Source organism: Rattus rattus, chromosome 6 (assembly GCF_011064425.1).
Source record: "Rattus rattus isolate New Zealand chromosome 6, Rrattus_CSIRO_v1, whole genome shotgun sequence".
Classification (NCBI taxonomy): Eukaryota; Metazoa; Chordata; class Mammalia; order Rodentia; family Muridae; genus Rattus; species Rattus rattus.
Window position 1 is genome coordinate 132075817 of NC_046159.1, and position 7072 is coordinate 132082888.

The following is a 7072-nucleotide window of genomic DNA, read 5'->3' on the forward strand; positions in this document are numbered from 1 at the left end:
AGATTCTAGGGCTAGAACGAGATCTTTCAGAGGTAAAAGCACCCCACTTCCCGGCTTTCAGAGAGCCACGCAATAAATAATTCTCAGTATTATAAAGTTCAAATGACACTCCTTGCTTTCTGCCTAATAGTAATTTATGTTAAATCAGAGTCTCTATTTGTAGAGAAGGGTAAAATTTAAAGCCTTCAAATGCCATGGACCTATGTTTAGAAAATACAGAACCACAGCATCAGATGAATGTGTTGTCAGACTTCTTTAAGGGCTTCTAAATGTCCGTGGCAGCCTCCTGTTGCAGCCTTAGACATGCACATTTTGAAGAGCCCTGTCAGAGAGAATTTCATTGTCTACCTTTAGATTGAAATGCCTTTGAAGAGAAATCTTTCTCTTCCAAAGAGTCTCTATAGACTTGCATTTCCACTAAGTCGTATGTACTTTGATTAAGGTCAACTTACAACACAGAACACTCAGAAGGAGGTGCACATTGACTCCTACAATAAACTACCTGAGCTTGTGGAAACAAAAGATGAAAAACAAACCAAGAGCTGAACACTCAACTGATAATTTCTCCCCAAACCTCGGCTACCGGTTTCTGTCGTATTTGCGGGGCAATCCATAATATATCTCATAGGATGAAATCACAATATAAACATTTTAATTATTAAAAATTATTATTCATAACTGTACATACTCATGAGATATCATGTGATAATGCAATACCGAAATACTTTTAAAGCAGCTAAAAATCACCACAATTTCATAGGCTATCCACCCGGCCAAGTTACAGAAAAATTTCTTCATCACAGAGATCCTGACAGCTCCATTTCTCAAACTATTCGAAGTCCAATAATCCAACACCAGAAGCAAACTAAAGCAGGAGGAAACGCACAATCCAAAAGAAGCAGAAAAGGCAAATCTGACAGCTCAGGGTTTACTCAACCCCACCTGGCACCATGCCAGCAATCTGTGCTTTCTGGATTTGTGACCTAGATTATATGTCAGCAATAACTGTGAGAATTATTCTGGAAACTGGGTATAGTTATGAGATGTCTTGTGTTCACAGGCGGTATCTTTTTACAGGTGGAGTAGGAGCAAAACTTCAAGTTTTGGTACTCGTTTGAAGTAGGTTTTTCTTCTTTTTAGTGGGCTTTAATTATTTGGAGAGTGAACTAAATAAACATATAGTGAAATTTCATTTTTCCAGGCAATTAAATAAAGTTTATGGGAAAACATGAAATGTGGGGGGAAAAATTAAATATAGTAAACTGAAAACATGTAATTCATAAGCGATACGTTGAGTTTTTACAATCTAGTCCAAGGAAAAGAAAAATTGAAAGTCACAGACTTAGGAGCTTGTTTTTAAGAACAGTAAAAATAAGTTCCAGGTGGTGTGGAAGCAGGGATAGAATCTCAAGTCCCAGTCAAGGTACAAGGGGGACCTAAGTAAATAACGGCAGGATGGCTGAGGTATAGGCAGAGGAAAACATTAAAAGCAGAAGAGTTTACATTGTTTCCATAAGAACTTTATGCGAAACTAAGAGAACAGATATCCATAAATCACTAGCAGATAAAGTGTATAGAAACAATGTATCACAGGAAACTTTCCTTTGTCTGGTTTTGCTAAGAGAAATGAACATGGGGCCAGTGAGACTTAATCACTGATGAATTTAATAAAGGGAATAGGTCATTAGCTCCTAAAGCTAATTATTTTGCTTTTGTAAAAACGTTGCAATATACCAGATGTTTCATTAAATTTTTTTACTATTCAAAATGATTTATAAAGTTACAATGCTCGACTTTTTTCCTTGGGATGTTAAAATTTAAGTGTTAAAGACCGTTAACAAACAGAATTTACAGTTCAGTTAACAGTCACTGAATGTGAAAAGAGTTCTTAAAATGCTTCTCTTCAGAGCCATTTTGGTTCCCATAGAAACCAATGTGCGATCCTGCAAAACAAGGTAAGTTCTAAAATAATCACCATTATAAATACCCATTATATAAATGTAAATACAGGCAATTGAAATGATTTAGATGATTTTGAAATTGCATATCATTTCCCAAACCATAATGATTCCTTCAGAGTGGTTCTTGTCTGTCATATAAATACAGCATTTACAAAATTTTTAAAATTCTTATGATTTGCTTGTGAGACCATAATCGCCTTTTCAAACAAGTCTTGGGCATGCAAATATCTATTTCTGAACATGTATTTTGGTGCAAGATGGGTCTTTAGGGCTGCGTTTTCACTTCATGGTAGATTAAGTACTTCTCATTATTAACTTTTGGGTTTATATAGTATTTTCTTTATTCATTGCTAATTACAATAAGACCAGATATTGTAAAATTAGAATTTTTCTATCTTATGTATCCAGACATTTCATTTTGTTGTGACAAAAGACATCCCCCTACCCACCAAAAAAAATCTTTTTACATTGGTTTTGAAATTCTTTTCAAGGCCCAGAATTAACAATTTGGATATCAAATAGTCATAATATTAACTCAGTTGAATTGCACACGCACACGCACACGCACGCACGCACGCATCACATGAAGACCTGTCACATGAACCATCTAGAAAGAAATACAGAAGAGCTGCCTGCTGTTGGTCTTCTCAGCGGCTTCTGGATTATGACTCTAAACTGTAAACAACAAAAGCAACAATAGACAAGCGGGTCATAAAACTCAAAAGTTCCTAAACTTGGGCAAAGTAATGGGACTCGTCAACACAATAAAAAGACTGCACAGCAAACTGGAGACAATATTTTCTTGCCAAGCGTCTGATAAGAGTCAGTTTCTTTTTACAGAAATGAAAGCTTCTAACATTAAGTGGTAAGACCCAGAACAGCCCAATTAAAATGTAGACAAGTGACTTCTCCAAAGAAGACATAAAAACAAGCGACATGGAAAGTGTCTCCCCATTACTGATCATCAAGAAAACGAAACACTGACTGGGAAATGGTACGTCACGCCTTTTAGAATGGCTATTAGCCGAAAGCACAGCCAGCAAATGCTGATGACGATGCGAAGAGACTGGAGATCTTTGTATGCTATGGCGCGAATGAGACAGGAAATAGCACACATGATGGTGGCTGCTTCTCAGAAAAATTAAAGACAGACCTACATGTGACACTACTATCTTACTCCTGACCACATATCCAAAGGAATCAAGAGGAGCCGGGTGAGAGAGCTGGACTCCCCGTGGTCACTGCAGCATAATTCATAAGTCACGATATAGAAATATACTCAATAGTCATCAATGGTTGAATTTTAGAATATGTCAGACGAAAGAATTCGATTTTAAGAAAAAGGAAATCTTACTGTGTGTAACGCATGCTTCTTAAAAGGTTTGGAGGTGGGGGGGGGGCGTTATTCTGAGTGACAGAGCCTCCAACCGATGTAAAAATACTGTCTGATTCAACCTAGAGGAAGTGTGTTCTTCAGACCTTTGTATAATTGAAAAATTCAATTAAAAGGAGAAAATTAACTTAAAATTGGGAGAAAATTTCATTGGGGCTCATGGTTCTAAAGATTTTAGTCCATGGTTGCTTAGCTTCGGCATAAGTTGGAGGCAGAACAGCATGGTGGGGAGCATGCGTAGTAAAGCTGCTTACATACGTTCTCTTCAAGGATGCATCCTGAAGACCTAACTCCTGCACTAGAACCTAAGTTTTCCTCATGTCACCACAGTTCTTTAGGTCGTTGAGAGCAAACCTTTAGCGTATAGGTCCCTAGAGACCTTGACGATCTGAAACATGAAATGGCGTGTCCTTAAACGGTGATTGTAGAAACAGGAAATGCACTCTGGGTGCCAGAGTCAGGGGTCTTAGGGTGTTGATCCCGGAAGCTGACTCTAAACCCTCCTTAGGAATTTATTTTATTTTATTATTACCGGAAGCTGACTCTAAACCCTCTTTGGGAATTTATTTTATTTCATTATTATTTACTGTAAGAAGTCAGCATAAGATCTAACCTTTTCAATTCTTTGCATTTAGCCAGAGGCTGGGTGGCACACACCTTTAATCTCAGTACTTGGGTAGCACAGACCGGCAGATCTAAGAATGCAAGGCCAGCTTGGTCTATAGTATGAGTTCTAGGACAACCATGGCTATGCAGAGAGACCCTGTCTCGAAAAACAATCAAAAAGATATTTTAGAGGGGGTTTTTGCATCTTAATTTTAAAAACATTAATTCTTTGAGAATTTTATTATGTAACGAGTAATTTCTAGAAATTTGCTGTTTAGCAGGACATCAAGAGTATTGGACATGGTGGCTCATACCTTTAACCCCAGCACTTAGGAGGCAAGGCGGGTGGAGCTCTGTGAATTGCAGTACAGTCTGGTCTACATGGAGAGTTATAAGCCAGGTAGGGGCTGCATAGTAAGAACAATCTAAAAACAAACACTTTCCTCTCCTAAGAGAACTGCCTGTACTTTCAAATGCTATTAGTGGTTCATCGATTTTTTAAAAAAAGTTCAGCTATAAAACTAAGATGTCCCTGGTCACAAGGTGTGGAGAAATCAGTTCAGTACTGAGAGGAAGCTTCCTCCTTGCTGGCTACTTTCACGGGACTGGAAAGTGCTATCTAAGATGTTGGGTGGAGGAAGTCAGTTGGCAGTCTTATCTAGTTGTAAATGCTGTGAACTTCAGTAATAAACGGTGTCATAAGGTATGTACCCAGGGTTCGAGAGTGGCACAAATGTTATGGAGTAACCAACTTATTTCTGATTGGATTGAAGCCTGCTCACAGGGGAAAACGCATACTTGACATTGCTGATCTAGCTAAGAATCCTAAACTGGGACAGCAAGTCCCTGGCCATAGAAAACATAGAACCAGTCCTTGGCCTGGTTCAAGTGTCAGAGGGGATGCTCGTCCACAAATGGGGCATCGATGTCACACCTCCTCCCCACGGTTCAGACACTATTACGGAAAAGATGAACAAATTGGAAGATCCAGACGTCACAGAGGACTAGAGCCAAACAGTGTCCGTCAGCATCAGCTGGAGGTGGAAGCATTTCAGACTGAGAAAGTATGGGCAGCTGATAGCTCCCGGGGCAGGGAAACTCAGTTTTCTTTGAGGGTTTGGCTTCTTCATAATTAACAATGTATGGCTCTACATCCAGAAGAATTCAGACAGTGCAAACTGAAGGCGGTGAGTTGTTAAAATGAAAAAGAGGACACAAAGTTGGGAAGAAGAGGTGAAAAAGACTTTAAAGAATGCATTGTATGAAATTCTCAAAGTATTAATAATTTTTTTTAAATTTTAATTGTAAACTCCCAAATATAAAACATTTTTATAAGGCAGATCTCGCGTCCTGTTGTTGCCCTAATAGGAATAAAATCCCCATACAGTTTAGGGTTGGCTTCAAAGATCCAGAGTCCACTTGAATAGAAAAGAGTCCATTTTTCTTAAGGCATTCAGGTTCTACTTCAGGGTGAGTTAATCTTTAAAGATCTAGAAAGAATGATCATTTGACCAGGAAACTGTGTGTGTGTGATGATTAGTTTGAATGGTCAATTGGGCACAATATAGAATCACCTGTGGAGAATGTCACAATGAGAGGTAATCGCTATTGGGTTATTCTATGATCATATCAATGAGTCACTGTCTTGATTACATTGAGATGGAAAGACCTGCCCACTGTGGGCTGGCCATTCCCTAGGCAAAAGATCCTGGACAATGCTGAACACAAATAGCAACCACATATTAGTTCTCTGCTCTTGACTGTGGATGTGAAAGTGGCTTCAAGTTTCTTCCTTGATGTTCTTTCAATGATGGGGTGCAATCTAGAATTGCAAGCCAAATGAAGCTTTTCTCTCCGAAGCTGCTTTTTTTGGGGGGTGGGGGGCCCGGATATTTTATCATAGCAACGGAAATGAAATAGGAAAGAGTGTTTGTATAAAATAAAGTATTTTCTACAAAAGATGCTTCACTTTCTACTTTATGATGTATCTTCTTATAAAACACACCTTATTCATATTTATATCTATAAATCACATATGACTGGTTCAAACATTTTTCCCATTTCCTTTTTAATTCTCTGTCACCGGGTAGTGAGCCACTGGGGATATATTTCTAGCTCTCTGTTTACTTTTAGTTTGGGAACACAGTTTCACTAAGTTGTTCAGGCTGATTTTAAACTCATATTGTACCCAAGGATTCCTTCTGCCCCAGCCTCCTGAGTAGTAGGGATTACAGACTTGCTTCAATTTTCATATTATCTAATAACGTTATACTTGCATCTGTAACTATGCATGTTATATGTATAATCTTGATTGTGGTGCTGCAAATAAACAAATTATACGAAAGAGAAATTAAGTACCTCATCTAAGACTCCTTTAGATGCAATAGAGCATAGGTTTGTAAGCTCCACAAATACGTGTTACTATGTGGTTAATTTAGGAACTAGTGGGGTTGGGGATTTAGCTCAGTGGTAGAGCGCTTGCCTAGCAAGTACAGGCCCTGGGTTCTGGAAAAGAAAAAAGAAAAAGAAAAAGACAAAAAAATTAGGCACTAGCTTTTCTTATATCTGTCATTGTCTTGTTTTTTCCATTTGCCACAATTAAAACAAAGAAAAAGAAACCAAAATTATACCGTTTGAACAACAATACAACGTTACATTATTTCTTTTTCATTTAATTTTTACATCAACCTGTCAACTAGTTAGAACACAGAGACCCTACCACACACAATTCTAAGGCCAAGGGGCACAGCACAATGGAAACGTTGGAACACAGTCAGGATTGTCTAGCATTGAGTGACTTCGGCTGCCTTTGGTCCTGAGTTTCCTGTGATGTGGAAATATTTAACTGTGTGCTCAAGGAATAGGTTTGAGTAGTGAAATAATGTATGTTGTGGGACCGGGCTCTTAGCTGATGTTACTTTATCTTTTTAGATTTCCGTTCATGATTGTAAGCTAAGTATTGGTCTTTACTAATTTTACACATTGTAAATCTTTCACACATAGACAAGTACATGAATAATAAAACGAACGAACACTATAAAACAAAACAGTTCGCTGGTTCAAGACAGGAGGACCGGCTACACCCGCAGGAAGCTCTGGGAGGACCTTCGGT